At 35.1% G+C, this 22,682-nt stretch overlaps 1 long non-coding RNA gene across 2 annotated transcripts; it reads left to right on the top strand.

Moving 5' to 3' along the window:
- Positions 1–2,411: 2,411 nt before the first annotated feature.
- On the top strand, positions 2,412–7,613 carry LOC143247642 (uncharacterized). Of its 2 annotated transcripts, XR_013026629.1 has the most exons (4): positions 2,412–2,714; positions 3,981–4,053; positions 5,204–5,774; positions 5,844–7,613. It is a non-coding gene; the product is annotated as an uncharacterized LOC143247642 (long non-coding RNA). The 2 variants fall into 2 exon arrangements; XR_013026628.1 differs by having other exon boundaries at positions 5,204–7,613.
- Positions 7,614–22,682: the final 15,069 nt, after the last annotated feature.

The raw sequence follows: 22,682 nt of genomic DNA, 5'->3' as shown, positions 1-22,682 counted from the left end.
ATCAGTAAGTAAGATACTGTAACATTACATTAAAGTGCCTATAAAGGGGTTTACTTCGTGATCTCTCTATGAGTTTGTTTTTGAATACTTTTTGTATTTGCCTTAAAATTTCATGATGAATTCTTTATTTTGGTTTTGATAAACTACTAAGTTTACTCTCCTATTCATATGGTCAAATGAGTGAGAAATTTTTCTCAAAAGATAATTTTGTGTAGTTTCATTTAATAAAGTAAAAAAAATTTACAAGTGCTATTATTTTATATGTATTTAATGAGTTTGTCTGTTACCGTAAGTTAGCTGAAAGCATGAGAAACAATGTAAAGTTATAGTTTCAGGTCTAAAGATAAGGTTTGTTGGTTTTAAAGCAATGCTGTTTTGTGATACATACATATATACAACTGGCATTTTGTATTCTCTTCCATCTTTAACTTTTTGGATTAATACAAAGTGCAGGGTTTAAGAGCTAGTTACCACAGTGCAATATACGGAGTTGTTAAATGTGTTTCAGTTTTTTAATGTGTGAGCCTATGATACAAAAGCAAGGAAAATAGATTGACAAAGCATTCATAAATTTTGATGTCGCAAATCAAATATTACCCAAACATACATGATTTAAAATGCAGAGAAAGCAATGTTTGAACTACCCTCTTTGAAGAATCTTCTTTTAAAATAAATAAATTTTCTTGTAGATAATCTATTACTTTTCCTCAAGAAATGAATTCTTAAAACCATTTAAGACAGAATTATGGGGTCTCTATTCCAAGCAAATGATTTTTGTGACTGTAGCTGCATTTTATTTATTTTTCATGTTAAGCATGTGGGACAGTAGGACACTAGAACTATGCAGCATTCTTGGCAAAAAAATGCATATCCAGTCCTCGTGTTCCGTTAGTAGCGACAGCAACTTCTGTATAACTACAAGCTGGATTTTCTTCGAAGGTTGTGAAGTCACAGTGCACGCACAGAAATACTACTTAATAAACTGCTTTTTTATTTTTTAAGTCCCTTCATTTTTTATGTGTGTAAAGAGGACAATTATAATATCAGTTTGATAATATAAATATTTGAATTATTATTATAAACTGCTCTCAGTGGACAGCAGTAAGTTTACAGACTTAAGTTTTAAAGTCTTCCACCTTTCATCTTCAGGTCAGTCACTAACCTGAAAACGAAAGGCGGAAGACTTTCAAACTATCGTCCTCTATGCTTGTGTCTCCACAACAGGCAGTTGTCATCCATTCTACAAATATTAAAAACTTATCAAAGATTTTAAAGACACCTAATATTACGTCGTAAAATAAAACTATGAGTTTATTTATTGACAGTATTAAGAACAGTAAAGTTTAGCCTTAACTAAACTAAGGCAAAAAGTGTACACAAGTTGCAGTATTTATCTCTTCGTGGTATATAGGATGTACTTAATAAAGGCTTAGCTAATGTTAGGCCTAAGACAAGTGGACTTTCAGATTTTGATTTTTGTGTCATTCTAGAATTTCTGTACGTAAGTTATACTGACATAATAAGATACTAACCTGACCCCAGAAATTATTTCTGAGACTTGAAAGGTTTTCAAACCTAAATTCTTCCTTCCCACAAATTTTGTTTTGTAATAAATTATTTGTTTTATTGTATTGTGTACAACAAGAATAACTCCTATTAAATTGTAAATCCTAACTTGTGTGTGCACCTGTGGTGCTGCATAAGGTTCAAGTTCTACTTTCTGGCAGTGTTGAATCCAAGTTTTTCTTTGTTAATTCTAAAATATCATTTGAGATGCAAAAATTTGTTTTCTACTTGTTCCATTATGTGAAAGAAATAACGCTGACAGCTAGTTAAAACATTTAAGGCATCATGATATTGAATATCTCTCAAACTACTAACAAAAACTTGACAAGTTCTCGTCACAAGAGATCAAAGTGCATGAAATGCTGCTATTCTAATGCACAGGAAATATGTATTGGCCTCGAGAAATAAAATCATTACCAGTGTTATCAGTATATTTCACTTAGTATCACAATAGATATCAAATCTTTTACAGTTCTGAGGACAAAACATTAAACAAGTACCATTTGGTTAATTGGTAGTAGCCAAATCTCTCCAAACAAAGTCAGAAGTTTGTTTTTAATGTTGGGTGTACAAGGTTTTATAAAGTAAATTTTACAGTTCAAATATTATTACAATATATATATATATATATAATCTTTAATATTAGTACTTTATAGTCTATATTTATAGATGTATGTGTTTCTTTAAAAAAAAAACCTTGAACAGGTTTAGTTCTGTTTTAGCAATGAATATGACTTCTTTCTTTATGGTCATGTCTTAAGGGTACAGAGACAAGGAATCATCAACTGTTTTAAGTGCTTTAAATATTTTCTTTTTCCACGCGTTTTCAGCAACAATCATTTCCATTTATGGAACAAAGAACAGGTTTAAGAAGTGGATTTTAAATATCATAATATATAATGCTATTTTTATATCTTATTGTAATTTACTGTACTATAAACATCCAAGTGTACATCACAGATTGGATATTCCTCTCGTGTTAGTTGTGGGATCTTCGTGAACGTCGTCTCCTTGAGGAGTTTAGACAACATGAGCAGGCTGTAATGGCAGCAACATTTCTACCATTAAAACCTGAGCTATCAAAAGCAGCCATTTTGTTTCAGGTTCTAAAGATGGGATGATCTGTTTGTGGAACAAAGACAAAATAGGTATGTTTGTTCATTAAATATGTTTTATTTCTTTGGTTCCTTTAACAAAGAAATAATAATAATTAGAATAAAAAATGAAGTTGGTGAAATCATAGAATTATACACTAATGTTACAATGTATATCATCAATGTAATACTAGTACATAAAAATGTCTTGGATACCTTGTATGGAAAGAAAGGTTTATCCCAATTTTCATCCGTTTACCCATTGATTTGTCTTTCTATTTTACATAAAAATGTCCTTTGAGGTTTGAATACGTTTTTGAAACATTTTTTAAAACTGTCTCAAATTGTTTGTGGGCTCACGGTTGTTGATTAAAATGCTGTTAGTAATGTCCAAATCACAAAATGTATCTTCAATATCACACCAATTCCATTAATTATTGCTAGACTTCTGTGCATTTTACTTAGAAAGTGTGTGATTTTATCCAATTATATTCCCTTGAGTGCTGTAACAGGCAAGATCCCAAGATCTCTGTGTTACAGAGTGTGGACCCCACAGATATAAAACAGTTTAAAGACATTTGTATGAAAAATATTGGGACCCTCAACTGTTCTAGTTTATTTCTTTTGACTTGGTAGTAGAGGATATCGTCATGTAATAACTCCATGTAATTTTTTTTAACTAAAAAAAAGGAAATGTAATGCTTAGAAATACAAATCAAACTGTATCAACTGGAATTGTCTTGAAGAACAAGTAATAAAACATCTTTGCTGTTGGAATGTGTTTTAATAATTAGTTAATGATGTTTTAAGGTCTGGGTCATCATGAACTTGTGTTTTTTTAAGGTTGATAAGTAGTTAACAGTAATCAAAAAATTTTCTTCCATCTTTAATTAAGTAGAAGCAGAGAGAAGACTCTATACATTAAGGTTTTATTTAGCAAAGTTTCTACAGTTTTCCATCTATTTGGATCAGTTTTTCTGTGAGTAATTTTAACATTGTTTTTACACCTGAGTTGTTTTGGTTTTTTTTTTCTTGAGATAAATTTTGGTTATTCAAACACCAGATACTTTATCCAGTTTGTGACTGGTGTAAGTGAATGGAGTTTAATATGTCTAAAGGTCTAAAAAATAATAGCTTTTAGCTTATTCATCATATAATAGATGGATCGGTAATAAATTACATTTCTACATATGTTCAGCCTCTGTTATTTATAAAGATCTTCCTTTGTAAACACTTAAGTAGACTTGATCTGTTGGAAATGTATTGAAATGCTTGGTTTCATTTTGCTTTCCTAAACTCGTGTTGTTTTTGTGTGCTTAGGGTGTCATGATTTTTGCTTATTGATGGGGAGTGGAAGTGTAACTTCTCTTGACGTTACTGCAGATGAACACAGGTAAGAGTACAGGTTTGGCACGACCATTGGTTATTGCACATTGGTGTGACGTAGCAAATTCAATTTATTGTTATAAGTCCTTGTCTAGGTATAAATAAGATATTGCTCAGACTGTGAGTCATCATGAGCATAAAAATATTTTTCACATTCAAAAAAATTTGTGTCTTATCAACCATTTTCATCTTTATTATTGTAAGGAAATAATTTTGGGATTTTCACAACATAAAAGATGCTAGCAAAGGTAAATAAAATATTATTTTTTAACTCGATCTACATACTGGTAAATAAGTTCTCTCTAAGTTCCAGACAATTTTGGTCAATTTTTCACTACAAGATAAAATAAAGGGTTACCTCTGCTAATCTGAAAGAGCTTAATATACCTGAATTATTTATTTATTTCTTCTTTCATAACTACCATAAACAAACTGGTACAAATTCAATAATGTACTACTTATGTGACAGCGTTCCAGATGATTCAGTTCGACATGGACCAGGTGCAAGAGTGAAACGTCTTAGGTTTTAACATCCAAATAAAGACATTTTTAAATGAGCCAAAGATTATCCAGTTGTGTTTGATAATTACATATTTTATATATATAGTATGCTCTTAACTTTGTTACATCTTTTTCCTTCTTATGCATGTTTTGCTGAGTTCAGAACTTGTCTTGGCCTACATCCCAGTTTCTTTTTTTTTATCATTGACTCCCTATTCATCATGTGTGGCCATACAATTAGGGAACTTGACACATAATCTGAGAGTCACATGTTCAAATCCTGTTCTACCAAACACGCTTGCCCTTTTGGCCGTGGAGGTGTTATAATGTGATGGTCAATCCCACTATTCTTTGGTAAAAGAGTAGCCCAAGAGATGGCAGTGGGCAGTGATGGCTGGCTGCCTTTCCTCTAGTTTTTTGTTGCTAAGTTAGGGAAGGCTAACTCATGTGCCCATCAGGTAACTTTGTACAAAATTTGAAACAAACATTTGTGCATTTTGGAAAGGTAGTTAAGTTTTATCAGTGTGCATGTTTTGTTACCTCAAAGAAGTCTTTTCTACACTGAATTAAACTGTTGGGCATAGTTTAAATTTAAATATACTGATGGTCACGCTCTTGACATATTACTAACAAAAATCTTTTGAAAATTATTACAGGTTACTCATAGGCACTCGTCAACGGGGAGTGTTAGGTCTCGGAAATCAACTCAAACTTCCGGCTGCTGTCTTGTGCTGAACCCACTAAATTCTAAAGAGTTAATTATAATTTTCAACATTGCTAGTCATTCCATCCTTCCTGCTGAACAGATGTTTCTTTATGTGTGTGTGATACAGCAGTAAGCTATATGTTTGGCACTTACTCTGCACAAGTATTTTCCTACTGAGATAAATGACCGAGAAACCTAATTCAACAGCCGAATCCAGTACAAACTGTTGTATATCGTACTGTCTTACACATGTAGACGTACAGTGGTATTTTGTTATAAAGGAATTCTGAACCAGAAGCAATATGTTCTAACTTATGAAATGCAAGTTTATGATGGTACAGCAGGTGTTTTACCAGCCTTAACTAACACATAGTTAATATAAAAAAATATGATATATTAAGTTCCTATATACACTATATTAGTCAGACTAATTTCCACATGCTGTCTTTACAGCAATATGTTTATATACTTAAGATAGTTAACTTGTGAAATTCATTTTTGGATATCCAGAAAGTTGACAGGTACAGAAATTGGTATTAATGTACATTTTAGGCAGGTCCAATATCCCTGGATATCTAGAAATTTGACAGGTATGGTAACACTGCACAACAATTTTTTTTTTTTTAAGTTTTGCTGATTGTGACAGGTACCTGGTGGGTATGTACAAATATAATTTTGCTTCATCACATAGGAACTCTGAGAAATAGACAGTTAACTGTGTACCAGCAATAACGTATTTAATTATGTTTATGTTTCTAATACGCTATTAAGTTCAACATAATTAAAAGTGTTTTGCTCCTGATTTTCGTTTGTATTCGATGTCCAGTGCAGTGTCCAACAGTAGTCAGCAAGCATTGACGAATTCCAGTTGCCCTGATATCATTTTTCCATTGTAGCAATGTCCTGGTGAAACTGAAGATTTCGATGAAATGGTACATGATTGGCAAGTTTGGATGTGATTTTCGTGATCAGCAGCCAAAAATCTATAAAGAACACCCAACAGTGTTCAAGAAGCAAAAACTTTGTTGTGCAGTGTAATTGGTATTAACGTCCATTTTAAGTGGGTCAGATATCCCTGAATAACCAGAAGGTTGACAGATACACTGTTGACTTTCACTTTAATGTTACACAGAGACACTGGATACATTTAAAGTTTAGAGATGACTTTTTTTTAAATTCAAAGTTCTATAAGACTTGCTAAATGTCCTGTGAATCAGGTAGAATATCTTGGATAGTAATTTATCAGTTGGAGATAACAAAATGTTCTTGGAACTTTTTATTTCCAAGTAAAATGGTTTAATGCAAGCAGAATGTCTTTACTGTTTAAGTATTTCTATTTGTTGTAATAGAATATATTTATTTATTATCATTTAACTTTACAAATTTTGCTAGTACCTGACTGGATCTGTTAAGTTTCTAACAACTATCAAATTGTAGGAGAGGTTTTGTTTTTTCATTTATGGTAATGGTATATTTAGTTACCATGTGTAAATAAATTCATATTGTGGTTGAAAGATATATATATATATATATATCATACTGATATTATTTTAAGGTGGAGTTGCTTTTGGAAGAGATTGCTTGAAGAAGTAAAAAAGACAGTTATAATTAAAGTGAATTTGTTTTTTAAGTACATGAATTATTATAAATTTTGATGTAAAAAATTTAAACAACAAGAATGGGGAATATTTAAATGGTGTTTTTTGGATATCTTTCAATAAAATGTATGAACTACATTATCCAAGCGAAGGGATTAAAACTAGCAGAAGTTAGGATGTTAACCAGATCCGAGTAAAACATCTTTACTGTTCTTTGTTTGTAAGGGACCAGTCAAATATAAGCTTTTTTGTAGCCTAAGCCTAGTTCAATTCTGTGTGATGGCAGGAATTATTTCACACCATTTAAGCTGTGTGAATGCTTCTTACTGGCTACTTTCCCTCGTCAGTAGTGATAGCCTTAGTAGCTTTGCCATAAATACAAAATAATACTGTTTATATGCTTCACTTTGACACTAGAGCATATTTATATCTCATACTTTTGTATCTTAAAGGTACTAACAACAGTAAAAAGGAGTTATTGTTAAAAAAAATATCAGACAAATTGTTTAGATAGTCTGTGTACCTTTTAAAGTTTGACTGCAAACTTGTTGCTGATTCTCCGTGATATGTTGAAGGAATTTAAAAACGAATTAGCTGTTTTTTATATTTTTACATTTTAAAGTACCAATTTAAGTTAAAGTGACTTCATAAATTCTTTGTGTTTTTTGTTGAATAATTTGGTTACTAGAATATTTTACGTTAAAGCACAAGTAACCATATTTTGTTACTGGGGTATAAGAGCATAAACTTGATTCAGAAGTATGTAGTTGTTTAATGACACGTTTTAATTTAGGTACCATCTATTCCAACACCCACCAGCCCATACTTAAAGTAAAATTATATCTCAGAACAGCTGGTATGGGTATTAACACTTTTACTAATAAAGTAGAGAACAACTCTCTTTCTTAACCTGAAGATGACTTAGGAAGGTCCAAAACGTTGTTCTCTACTTTATTAGTGAAAGTGTTAACACCCATACCAGCCATTCCACAAAACGTTTTTAAATGGATTAAAATTTTCCCATAGTCTAACATATGAACACAATACGACCTTCGGAGGTCTTACCGTTTTCATGATGGAAGATACACTTTCTATTTAATAACCACGGATAAAGAAAGATAACAAGGAGGAAGTAGCTCGGCTGTGGTAAGCATTTTGTAACAGGTGAGAATCCACATGTGATGAAGAAGGATTGCTGTCTGGAAACAAGCTCACGAGATACGGAACTTTGGTGCAGGCTTGTTGTCAGACTACAATAGACACTTTACATTCAAAATCACAGCCTTACTTTTAACAATGGAAGTTTAAATTTTGTCATTAAACTGCTCCATCTACAATTCATAACAGAAAAATAAAACTTGAACAGAATTTGGTAGAAAATCATTTATTTAATGAATTACAAATTTTTGATATTGTAATAACTACTTTGACATGATTGATGTGGCTGTTGAGCTTTCACGAATCAAAATACTTAAAAACGCATACAATCAGCATCACCCATGGAAGTCATTCATTTCTATTTGACTAACAGAATTGTAATTGTTACTTCTGACAAAGCACACACACAGCTGAAAACCTGACAGCCTCAAGTCTTCTACATGAAGCCCTTACTCATTTCTTTGTAGGATGCACCAATCACAAGGGCCAATTTGAGCCAGTGTAACTGACTAAAAAACTACAATGTTTTTATAACCAATCCCCTTATGACTTCTCATACTCAAAATATATGCATTAATTATTAGTCATATTGTAAATATTAATATGCAGACGACAATACAAGTTGCTCTTACTGGTCTTATCATGATCACAGCAACCCTTGTTTCAACACAAAGATCTTAAATATTTTATAGAATAACCACAACAAAACAAAACAAAAACGCCAGGAATATAATCCTTACTTCAACCTAATTAGGAAATATAAAAATAGTTTCAGTGTGTAATATCATCTGTCCGTATCCTTTTAATATATTCGTTAAAAAAAAAACAATTACACTTTTAAAGCAAACACATAACATAGCCCATTTCAAATTATTACAAGAGGGCAGATGTCTTTACTTCTAATCGATTTTTTCCCCCATATGCAAATATTTTACAAGTCATATAAATTATAAAAATAAACATTTTGTAACTCTCCCCTACCATTCATTCATTAGATTCTGTTCGTTCTCTTTGTGTATATCGGACGTGCTTTACGACTGGTCACACAGGTGAACAGAAGTTTGATTTATTCAGTTCGGACTCTCACTGGCCAAATTGATGTTACATAATTAGGAATGAATTTCAAAATGAAATGTTTTCCCCTCTTAACCAATTAATGCCAAGTGTCCCATATATGGGAGTTGCAACGTCATGTGTTGCCACAACGTCGTAATTGGTCACATTTTTCTATTAAGTTGTCTAAAGTTATGAAACCGTGGACACGATTGTCATCACCTGACGCCGAGCAAGTAAGACGTGTGTTTTCTCTCTCTGCTCTGCCAGCATGACGTTCTCGTTACCCGGACCTGCCGTGCCAATCACACCTTCTGTCCCGCTGGTAGTCGTTGACGGTCTACCACCCCACCTTTCGCCTCTACAAATAGCTACGTTTATCGCCCAAGCTAAGCCTGGTGCTTCCATAGACCCCTCTAGAACACGGATCCTTCACCGAGGAGGTATTCTCCTCCAGCCGTCAACTCCTGCTGACTTTTCATACCTTTGCGAACCGTGGAACACTCAAATTAACATCAGATGCTCTCCGACAAAAAAAACCCGACAAGCCTTTTCTCTACTTTCCTGAGCGAAATCAAAAACGCCATCGAAAGCCAAAGTCTGAGATACACGCCGTGCATCGTATCTTCTCAAAATCCACCAGACAACCTACCAACTTCATGAAAGTAGTAACCACCACCAAACATCTTGCCGATGCCATTCTACGTAATGGTTGCTATTATCATATTTTCATTTTAGTGCTGAACGCCCCCGACGTCGCCCAACCAATCCAAGAATACCCAAACAACCAGAGTATGTTTTGTAACCTGTGGCATCAACTTATCTGCCTTTGACCGCTAAGCTAAACCGTACTGAGCCTGAGAAGACAAACAACAAATCTTGCCAGACCACACCTCTCATTCCAAGTTCCACTACCTCTATCCAGACACAGACCATGCGACCTGCAACTAAAGACGCTTCAGTTCAAACAGAATGCAAGTCTACAAACACTAAGACGTCACAAACTCAGATTATGGGAAGATATAAGTCCGTCCAGACCACTGTAGAACAGCCGGTCGACAGAGTCACACCGGACGCCGAGTAAGTGAGACGTGTGTTGTCTCTCCTTTTGATTTCCCAATATGTCGTTCTTATTACCCGGACCTGCAAGGCCACTCACGCCTTCTGTCCCGCGGTCTACCACCCCACCTTTCGCCTCTACAAGTAGCTACGTTTATCGCCCAAGCTAAGCCCGGCGCTTCCATAGACCCCTCTAGAACACGGTTCATTCGCCGAGGAGGTATTCTCCTTCAACCATCAACTCCTGCCGACCTTTCATACTTCTGTGAACCGTGGAACACTGTAATTAACATCAGATGTTCTCCGACAAAAAGCCCAACGAGCCTTTTCACTGTTTTCTTGAGAGGTATACACCCTTCGATACATCTGTCCGAGATCAAAAACGCCATCGAAAACCAAAGACTGAATTATAGGGCTTGCACCCGGTTAAAAATAACCGATTAATAATCGGTTAAGACTTGTTACTGCTTAACCGTTAATCGATCTCGATAATCGCAAATAATCGGCTAAGCTAGTTGTATGAGCGATAATGGCAGATCGAGTCGCTCGATGGTAAAAGAAAAATTTTATTGCCCTACGTTACGTACATAATTATATATTTCTTTTTCGAAGTATTTTGTGGCATTTTAGTTTACATTGGGAGCATTTGGTGTGCAATATACCAATTATATCAAAATATTATTGATAGGGGAAAACTACGCTGTTGCTACGTCGTGATTAATTATTCTATTATTTACGTCATAATTACTTCTTTCATAATTATTTCTTTTATAGTATTATGGCATTATATTATTAAATATACTCAAGGAATGTTCTAAATTGATAAAAATGGTTGTCACCTTCTGAAAGCATTGTAAAAATGACTTTGAAGTGGGGTTCCAAAGGGGATTATTTTCACTAAAAGTCATAAAAATGTGTGAATCAGATGACGTAGATATATTCTTGCGCAAGTAATTCGGCTCGGGTTTAATCAATAGCTTCTATGATATTGCGCATTGTCACCAAATTTTGAACAGACGGAACTAAATAAATAGCGTTTACCACTGAACTATATTTTTTTGCCACAAAAATGGGGAAAGGTTCTGAAAAAAAGGAAATCGAAAGTTTGGGAACACTTCGATAAAAATACTGCTGGTGCTAAATGTAAAATATGTACTAAAGAGTTGAAATCTATTGGTGGGTCAACTTCTTTGTTTTACCATCTACTGTGTGATGCATGGTTTGACCCTAACACTGAGGGCACTGTTCAACGACCATTGGATGCTTTCATCAAGAAACCTGACATTGATGAAGAGATTGCGAGGTTAGCTAGTCTGGATGGGCTGAGCTTTAAACAGATTGCATCTAGTCACTTTATACAAGAAAGCCTCAAGAAATATGATAAACCTGTACCAACCAATGTTTCAGGCGTGAAAAAAATAGTAGTAAATTATGCTTTACAGAAAAAGCAAGAATTACGCAGTTATTTTCAAGCCCAGGTTGAGTCTGGTGCTAGATATTCCTTGACCCTTGATGAATATACGTCAATTCAAAACAGACGCTACATCAATATCAATGTTCATAGTGATGTAAAGCACTGGTCTCTAGGATTAACAAAAATCTGTGGATCTTTAACAAGTGCTAGAACAATAGAAATTGTGTCCAGGAAACTTGAAGATTTTGGTCTCAGCCTCAACCATCATATTGTGGGATGTACAACAGATGGGGCTTCAGTCATGGTCAAATTTGGAAATGATATTAGCCCCTTTCACCAGCAATGTGTCGCACACACTATACACTTGGCAGTTTGTGATGTATTATATGCAAAAAGGAAGGAGGTCAAGGAACATTAGGGTGAGAAAGAAGATGAGAATTTAGAAGCTGCAAGTGACAATGAAACAGAGATAATGAAGATGGTGAAAGCTGTTTTACTTTTGATCAAATAAAGGATATTGATGATTCAGATGGTAAGATTCACGAAAATTTTCAACAAGTGATTAACAAAGTCAGAAAAATATGCAAACTCTTTAGAAAGTCACCAATAAAAAAACGAAAAATTGCAGGACTTCATTAAAGGTGAATTTGGAAAAGAACTGAAATTGTCTCTTGATTGTAAAACAAGATGGGACAGTATTTTGATAATGATAGAAAGATTTGTGAAGGTTAAAGCTTGCGTACCCAAAGCTCTGAGAATTATTGGGTTAGTTGAAACTATCACTGATGATGAGTGGAAAACATTAGACAACCTTGTTGATGCTCTGAAACCTGTCCAAATCGTGATGAAAAATCTTTGCTCTGAAGCAAACAACTTGCTAAAAGCTGAAAATTCAGTTCATTTTTTATTGTCTAAACTCAAAAGCCAAGAAAATCTCGTAGCTGAACAACTGTATAAGCATCTTTTAGACAGATATACTGCCAGGCGACAAAGGGATGCTGTTTCACTTCTTTGTTACCTTCACAACCCTGGGTTATGTCAATCAGGATATGACTTCGTTTATTGCACAAAAGGAAATATAAAAAAAATTGGAGAGCATACATTTGAAAGATTGCATAACATGCAGGAGAAAAAGGCAGAGGATAAAGACCAGTCAGTTGAGCCTGAAAATGAAGCTAAAAATGAAGAGGACTCAGCTGTCTCACTTTATAAGGAGTATATGGAGGCTATGAACACTTTCGACAATGGACTGGAGGGAGTTGATTCAAAAAAGATAACTATGAAAGATGAGTTGAAATCATATAAAGCAACTGGGACAAGAAGTGAGAATGTCCTTAAGTTATACCATGACATGAAAAGTATACAAGCGTTCAGGCAGAAAGAAGTTTTTCTGCAGCAGGTCTTTTTTATTACGAAGATAAGATCAAGTCTCTCCGATGAAACTGTCAATGCTTTGTGTTTCCTAAAGGATCTGTTCAAGAATAAATATTGATTTATTGAGTACTGACATGAATCGACACTAAATAGTTTAAGTTTTATAACAAGTTCTTTTTTAAAAAACTACAAAATTTATTAAATTTAAAACTTGCCAATATGTTGTAAATCTGTAATCCTGTTAATAGTTGGATTTGGAAGTTAGAACTCTTCTTTTGTTCGTTTACTACATGGGTATTTTTTTGCATCTTTGTAATTTTTGGTTGGTGATATACAGTAAATTTTAATAAAATTCTTATGTTGTAGCTTTGAAATATTTATAACACGTGCCCATTTTTGACTTAAAAATAGTCATGAGCCATTGTTATGTCCACAATAACAGCTGATGCAGTGAAAGTCAGAAAAAAGTAACCCAGAAAAATTACACCAAGATATACTGTAACTGCACTGATTGTTAATGACTTTTTAGATTGTCGACATCCTGAGCTTTACTTTGATACATTATACTTTTCTGTGGGGCATATCTTTCCAGAGTTATGATGCAAAACGTGATCCATTACAAGAATCGTAGCGGCCGTTTATAAATAATATTGAGAGGTAACGATTAATCGATTATGAAAATTTTTTCCGATTATTAATCGATTATGACTTTACCGATTATGCGCAAGCCCTACCTTTCACACTTCTGTGAACCGTGGAACACTAACATCAGATGCTCTTCGACAAACAGCCCAACGAGCCTTTTCACTGTTTTCTTGAGAGGTATACACCCTTCGATACATCCGTCCGAGATCAAAAACGCCATCGAAAGCCAAAGTCTGAAATACACGCCGTGCATCGTATATTCTCAAAATCTACCAGACAACCTACTAGCTTCATGAAAATAGTAACCACCACCAACCATGATGCCGATACAATTCTACATAATGGTTGTTACTACCATATTTTTCATTTTAGTGCGGAACGCCCCCGACGTCGCCCAACTAATCCGAGATCACCCAAACAAGCTGAATATGTTTCGCAACCCATAACATCAACTTATACACCTGCCAACCGATCTGAATCAAACCACTCTGAGCCTGACAAGACTAATAACATTCCAACCACACCACATTCCAAGTTCCACCACCTCGACCCAGATACAAACCACGCGACCGACAACTGTAGATGCCTCGGTTCAAACCGAATCCAAGTCCACAAACACCAAGTCGTCACAATCTCAAATTAAGGGAAGACCAGACCAGTGTAGAACAGCCAAGCCTAGAAACACCACCTGAAATTTCACCTGAGAGGAGGTTACTAGCACATCAACGTATAGATATGGCTCGAGCAAATATAAGGCGCATACTTATCACAGAACGTGCTAACCCGACAGTGTCACCTTAAACCAAGCTTTGCCACTCATTGGGTTTTGTTTTCCCCATGGTTATTAACCCAGACTTTCTTTCCTCACAGTTATTCTCGGGCACGATCTGGGTAGATCATTCGGCGCCCAGGTCGTGAAAGTGGGTTTTCTCGGGGTACTCCCATCCCCCCCCCACCTAATTCTTAGGAATTGAATCTATAGATCCCTGCTTGGGCACTTTGATCCATCGATCCATGCCCAGCCTTGAATTGGCCCGTTTGTGTATTGTTCATGTTTCACCCGGCCTGCTTCTCGTCTCTTTATAGAGGGGGGTTTTGCTTGGCCTTCGTTTTGTTGTCTGCCACGCTAACCAGACAAGCATTTACACGAATAAAATTACATCCATCAACCTTTTTTATCCTTATAATCCATTCACTTAATTATTTTCCTAATTCGTACCATGTGCAAGGTTGAAGGAGGACTGTTTCGTCTTCGAGCACCCCAAAGGACTAGTGTTTCGCAAGAAAGGTTGAAGGACGACTGTTTAGTCTTCGAGCACCCCAAAGGACTAGTGTTTCGCAAGAAATATTAATCTTATACCTAAACACCTGCCGTAATTGTGTGTAAAACGTCAAAATGCAGTCACTTCATAGCGAATAACCAACGTTGTTGTGTAACATTATATGCTGTAAATTAGTAATCAGAATGCACGGATACTTCACCAAACAAGACCGGTAAATTATCTGTTACTTGATCCAGTTTTCGGAATGCTACCATGACCTCAGCTTGAACGATGAGGGAATAGGACGTTCTTTGTCTGGCTCTTGTTCTAAGCGATTTAGGCTTAAAAGAATTTGAATTGAAAATATAAAAAGCATTTAAATTTATTATATATCTTATCAGGACAGCACATTACTTGAAGAAATCACAGAGGACTGTTGAATTCGGGAACAGAAGAGCGGGAAACCGCAAAGATAACAACTACGGGTCCAATAAGACCGGCAAATGAAATGGCGGGAAAAGCCGTTACGGCTCAACAAAAGACTAATGCAGGTAAGTCAAGCGTAACTGGTGGCAACGATATTAATAATTCCCCATTGCTAACTCTTTGTACTTTGACAAAAAAGGGAATTAAGTACCGTTAAAAAAACAAAAAATGTCATTAAAAAAAAAGTAAAGCTAAGCGTAAATTAATTAAAGAAATTAATTCTTCGGAAAACTCAGAATGTGAAGAAGCAGTGACGGCTACTAATACTGAGGTAGAGGTAGCTACCCCTGCAATTAAAGTAGGGTTAAGTCCCAATAAGGTAACGGTGAAAAACAGTAACACTAAGGATGTTGATAAACATAATAATGAAGAAAAAAATGACAGTGATCAAGAATTGGAAGACCAAGACTTTATCACTGTCATATCAAAAAGAAATATAAAACAAACAAACTAACAACCAACAATAATACAGTGACAAAACAAGACCACCACAATACGCAGTTATAATAGAAGGCATTCCGGGTCAATATAACCAACCCCTGCTTGCCACAGAAGTAAAGAGATGCAAACCAAATGTTAACATAAACATTAAGCGTTTGCCTAGAGGCGGAGTACTGGTGCAAGGGCAAGATGTAGTCGATCTTAACCGACTACTTAAAGAATAGCCAACAGATGCCTTCAAACCTGGAAATATCAAAATCCACCTTCCGGGAAGTAAGCCGCAACCAAAAGCAATAGTGGTAAGAGGGGTTCATCAGACGATTGACCTGGACCTAGTTAAACAGGCACTTGACGAACAAAACATACCACACACCAAGACAGAAAGAATTATTTCTAAAAAAACACAAACACCTACTAACCTCATTAGAATAGACATTGATGACAGCTACAACATTCAAAATCTAATAAACAATGGAATATTGCTCTGGTATCAAAAATACCAAGTTGAACAATTGAAAACTCCGGCAATTGTTGTAACACAGTGTTACAACTGCCAACGATATGGACATGTTTCAGCAGCCTGCTTAGCAACACCGAGGTGCTGCGGATGTGGCGGGGAACACCATATCAATCAATGTAAAAAAGAAACGCCTAAATGTTGTAACTGTGGTCAAACCCACACAGCAAATTACAAAGGCTGCGAAAAATATAAACAAATAAAGCAACGCATTTTTCAGATCAGAACACCAACAGAACAGAATCAATCGAAAACAAGCAGCGTACCCGAAACAAGCACATCAACAGAACACAATAAAACAACAAAAACCACATATACAGAAATGTTAAAAGGAAAAGAACCACATAAACAAGTACAGAAGACTAATACACAGAATAAGAACACATTAACACAAAAACCAAAAGAAAACTACATCACCATACAAGAAACGAATATCAACACAACAGACAAAGCAAGCCTGTTTTCAACAGTTTTCAAAAATGTAATAACTGATTTTATAACAGAATATACTAAACCAAACCAGACAACTAACTGTCTAGAACTACTGATCACTATTACCATAAAACACGTCACACCTCATATACCCTACATTATAACTACACTAACAGGTTACATGCTCACAGCACAATGTTCACAGTAATGTATATCAACATCCAAGGTGCAATAGCTTCCAAGAAACATGAGATCGAAGATCTAATAGAATTAAACCCCCAGATTATAATAATAAGTGAAACTCTAACATATAATAATAATAGATTTGAAATACCATATTACTCAACTATTAGAAAAGACAGAAAAAATAAAAATGATGAAAACAAAGGCATAATGCTGCTTCATAAAGTAGACTTATCTGTAGAAGAAATCGAATTAAACAGTATCAATGAACATGTTACTGTAGATATCCTCCAATCGAATAAAACTAAAATAACCGTAGCAGGAATTTACTGCTCACCCAATAAACAATTAGATAAAACTTTACTAAATAACATCTTTTCCCACAATCAAAACACTATAGTCATGGGAGACTTAAACAGTAAAAATGTTTCCTTTGGATGCCGAAGTTCTAATTCAAATGGTAGAAAATTAATACAATTTATTGATGATAATAACATAGCTTTATTGAATGATACCACCCCAACACATACATGCTATTCCACTAACTCTAGTGACATACTAGATCTGTGTATGTGTACATATAATTTAAGCCAGAAATTAGTAAAATTTCAAGTGGGAAAAGATGTAGATAGTGATCATCTCCCAATTTTTTGCGTCTTCGATCTCACCCCCTATAAAAATATAACATATAGGAAAGAAAAATTTAATTACAGTAAAGCAAATTGGCAATGCTATGAACAAGAATTAGATAATCTGTTACCTAATAAAATTATTAAAGAAGTTAAAACGCATGTCGAAATGGACAACTATAGTCAAACAATCACGGATTGCCTTCAGAAAGCAGCGAAGTTAACAATACCAAAACAACACCATAAAACAACAATCAACACATGGAAACCCACCACAGAAATAATCAACCTAATAAAAAAGCGCAGACAACTGAGAAGACAGTACATGATTACAAGAAACAGAGATACGAAAACACAAATAAACAACATTAGAAATCACATTAGAACTCAAATAAAACAACAAAAACAAGATAAGTGGGACAATTACTGTAATAAACTAAATGAGATAACTGACCCGAAAAAATTCTGGTCACATCTTAAAAGATTCACAAATGAAAACACAAACACAAAGAAATATCCTCCACTTGAACATAATAATACTACAGCACACACAAATAAAGAAATAGCCGAAGCTTTCAAGGATCAACTCCAAAATACATTTAAAACTCACACAGATCCAGATATGAATACAAACTTCTACAATAAAGTCACTAATCACATAGTAAACAATAAACATCAATATGAACCAATATTTCCAGTAAACATAACTGATACAAATACAAGTTCTAACACTGATTATGAAAGCACATTACTAACAAAGGAAATATCCCTACATGAAATACTAGAAGCAATCAAAAACACCAAAAACAAAGCGCCAGGAGAAGATGAAATACAAGCTATTCTCCTAAAAAACGGCACTCCGAAATTGTTTGACCACCTAAATTCACTATTTAACTTATCGCTATCCTCAGGATATATTCCAGTTTCTTGGAAGCTAGCAAATATATTAATGTTCCATAAGGAAGGAAAACCAGCGAATAAACCAAATAGCTACCGACCAATCAGTCTGACCAGCTGTGTTGGCAAAATTCTCGAAAGAATAATAAGTAATAGACTCTCCACATTCTTGGAGATAACATCAAAATTACCAGAAGAACAGAATGGATTCAGAAAATTTAGACAAACGACAGATCATTTAATAAGATTAACCGAAACCATAATAGATAGTTTCAACAAAAAAGAATGTACAGTCGCTTGCTTCCTCGATATTGAGAAAGCATTCGACACCGTTTGGCACGATGGTCTAAGGTTCCGAATGAATGAAATGGAACTACCGCGAGGAATTATTCGCTGGTTATCTAACTTTCTGGAAAACAGAAAATGTAGAGTAAACGTAGAAGGAACTTTTTCCGAATACTTTACTCCACTAGCTGGTGTCCCTCAGGGAGGGGTGGTTAGCCCTATACTCTTCATCATGTATGTAAACAATATGCCATTGAAGGATCCAAATCATGGATTCTCATCATAGTTCGCAGATGATGTGGCAATCTGGAAAAGTGCTGCAACACCCACGATAGCAGCCACTAACATACAACCACAATTAAATAGAATAAGTGAATACTGTGAAAAATATAGAATTAAAATAAACACAGCAAAAACTCAGCTGGTACTCTTTACGAAATCGACAAAACACAGAAAACAACAGCTAGAAATATATATGAATGGCACTCTACTCCAGATTGCCCAATCAGCAAAATTTTTTAGGTCTGACTTATGATTCAAAATTAACTTGGATCAATCATGTCAACGAAATTAAAAATAAAATTTGGCGAAGAACCAACTATGTTAGGAGTCTAACTGGTAAACACAGTGGAGCATCTACAGATAACATTTTGAAAATATACAAAACATATATTAGACCAGTAATAGACTATGCAGCTCCAGCATGGGTAACTGTAAGTAACAAAACAATCAAAACTAAACTACAAACAATACAAAATACACTTCTCACAACAGCATACAGAGTACCGAGATCAACATCATCTAAATTCATTCACAATTACTCGAACATACCAACCATATCAGATAGACTCCTAAATATTACAATTAGATATTTTAACAAAAAATTGGATGAAAAATGATTTATTATGCGAACTAGATAGGTACCTCATACATGATGAAGAAAATCCTAAATACCTCTCCCCAATTAACATATATTTTAAACATAAAGAAAAATAAAGTAAAATATGTATGAATATAAACTTTAAATCTTATATTTATAGTTTACATATTTATGTATTTTAAAATAATAATCAGATAAAATAAATAAATTGCCACCAGCTAGCTTGACTACTGTGAATAATAGACTATAAATGGACATTGCCCTGAAAAGGACCTAACATACAAACAGTTAGGGAAAATAAGTTCAGGAAGGAGGAAGAGGTCAAAGTGAACCTGACCCTCCAGGGCAAAATACCCAGATACCATTGGAACGATTTGCAAAAGAAGGATGAGAAAATTCTGCGCTTGGAGAGAAAGGTTGTACCTCTTAAGCCTCGCGGGCTCTACCTGCTCTCCGACTTCTTACCTTTTACAAGATTTTCGAGTTGCTACAACTTTCCCTGACATACACGCAGGCAGTTCAGAAGAACAAAACCTACTGGACAGCAGCACAGATACAATACCAGTGCAACTAAGTTACGCGTACCTACAAGCTTCACTTTGTCGAAGCAGCTGTGTGTCATGCCGGCTGGCTAGTCGAAGCGATCAGACACCGTGTCTAATGTAATGGTGTCGACATGAGGGGGAACAAAGTCCGTGTTTGACAGGGACCACAAGTAAGTCTAGTGTTGGTGGCCATATTCTAGACGATAACGTTAAATTAAAAACACTGTTATTTGTTCCAAAGGAAGAACTAGCAGCTAAACTCACTCTCGTAAAAGATTCTAATGTTCTAAAAAAAAGAAAACTCACTAAAGCCAATACAACTTCCACTTCTGTCGACAGTGTAGTTAAGCTTACATTAACAAATAAAGACAATCCTACAGCTACTAGCTTAAATACTTCAAACCCCACCCTGGATATTGAACTAAACACAAATTCTGAACGAGACAAAGTTATTTCTGACGACGAAGGCTTCACGCGCTAGTGAAGACTCGTAGTAAGAAAAAACAACTGAAACAAACGCCTACTAATCCAGACAGACACACGTACAAAACCCGCACCTACTTTACCAAAGAACGCCATTATTATACAAGGGGTGCCTGGTAGTTTTAACCAGCCACAACTGGCTAAGGAAATATACAGGTGCAAACCCACGGCTACAATTGTGAATGTTAAGTGTCTACCTAGCGGCGGTGTCCTTGTTCAAGGACAGGAACCCACTGACTTGAACAGATTATTGAAAGCATGCCCTTCTGACGTTTTTAAAACGGGACATATAACAATACACTTGCCTGGTTCCAGACCAACACCCAAATCATTCGTGATCTGCGGGGTGCACTATTCAATAGACATGGACGACATTAAGGATGCGTTAAGTGCACAAAACATAAAACACATCTCCGTAGAAAAAATGATTTCCAACATTACAAAAAAACCACTAATTTAATAAAAGTAGTAACGGACAATAGCCAAGACATAACCCAGTTCATCAATAATGGTATCACTATGTGGTACTAAAGGTATACGGTAGAACAAACTAAAACACCACAAAGGTTTGGACATGTATCAGCAGCATGTCAAGCAACTGCGCGTTGTGTGGGCTGTGGGGAAAATCACCACATTTCACAATGCACCAAACAAAACCCCAAACCCAAATGCTGCAATCGTGGGGAGGAACATACGGCTAACTATAAAGGATGCCAAAAATACAAATCTATTAAAACACACTTGTATGAAATTAAAAATCCAAACACGAACAAACTCTTACGCTGCAGTGGTCAAAATATCATCACACAGGCAGGAAAAGCCATCACCAAGTAATGAAGATTCACCCAAACCAACTCAAGACGCACAAAACCAACGAATATTGAAAACACATTAACAAATGCCATTACTTCTACCTTCTCTGAAATTATGGCAGAATATACAAATCCAGATAATGCCAACAATCTCACAGACAAAATTATTAACATCATTATTAAAAACATCCAAAACTTCCTACCGCAAATGTTAACATAAATCATTAACTCTGTTAAACATGGATAAATTCACAGTACTGCACATCAATATCCAGGGTGATATTGCCTCCAAGAAACATGAGATTGAAGATATAACGAACTCCACAAAACCAGATGTCTTTGTAATTAGTGAAACTGCCCTCTATACCTACCATAGATTCAAAATAAAAGGATACTCCATCATCAGACACGACAGAAAGAATAAAAGAGATCCCAACTGAGGAATTTTATTATCGTACAGAACTGAACTTATAGTTCAAGAAATTAACCTACTTTCCCCTAACGAATCAGTAATCATAAAAACGCTAAATAATACTGACGTCACTGTGGCGGGCAGTAAGTGCTCGCCCAGCACTGTATTAGATACAAATCTTTGCATTCCATATATAACCACAATCCCAATATAGTTATTACAGGATATTTAAATAGTAAACATAAAGTATTCAACTGTAGATGTACAAACCCAAATGGCAAAATACTTCATAAATTTCTAGCTGAAACTAATATGATATTATTAAATGATGCAACACCGACACATATATCGTACGCACATGGCACCAGTGAAATACTGGACTTATGCCTGTGTTCGTATAATATGAGTCGTAAATTTGTAAACTTTCATGTTGCTCACGATTTAGACAGTGACCACCTCCCAGTTTGGTGTATCTTCAATCTCACCTCCCAAGGTAAACTGAATTATAAAAAAGCTAATTGGCCATTTTTTCAAACTGTCTTAAATCAATCCTTACCAACAGAAGTACTACATATTGCCGCGGACGCATCAGATATAGATGTGTACTGTCATATCATCTCTGAGTGTCTAAAACATGCAGCCAACAGCTCAATACCGAAACAAAAACACTTCACAACAATATAATCATGGCAACCACATCAAGGAATAATACACTTGATAAAAAACAGAAGAAAACTACGCAGACAGTACATACGACATCGCAACCCAACACTAAAAACACAAACACTAAGAAATAAGACATCTAATTCGACAACAGAAACAAGATAACTGGGGCACCTTCTGTTCAGAACTAAATCACAAAAC

This window comes from Tachypleus tridentatus, chromosome 3 (genome assembly GCF_004210375.1).
Source record: "Tachypleus tridentatus isolate NWPU-2018 chromosome 3, ASM421037v1, whole genome shotgun sequence".
NCBI lineage: Eukaryota > Metazoa > Arthropoda > Merostomata > Xiphosura > Limulidae > Tachypleus > Tachypleus tridentatus.
Note: the sequence above shows the minus strand (reverse complement) of the source record. Positions and strands in the feature narration are given on the sequence as shown.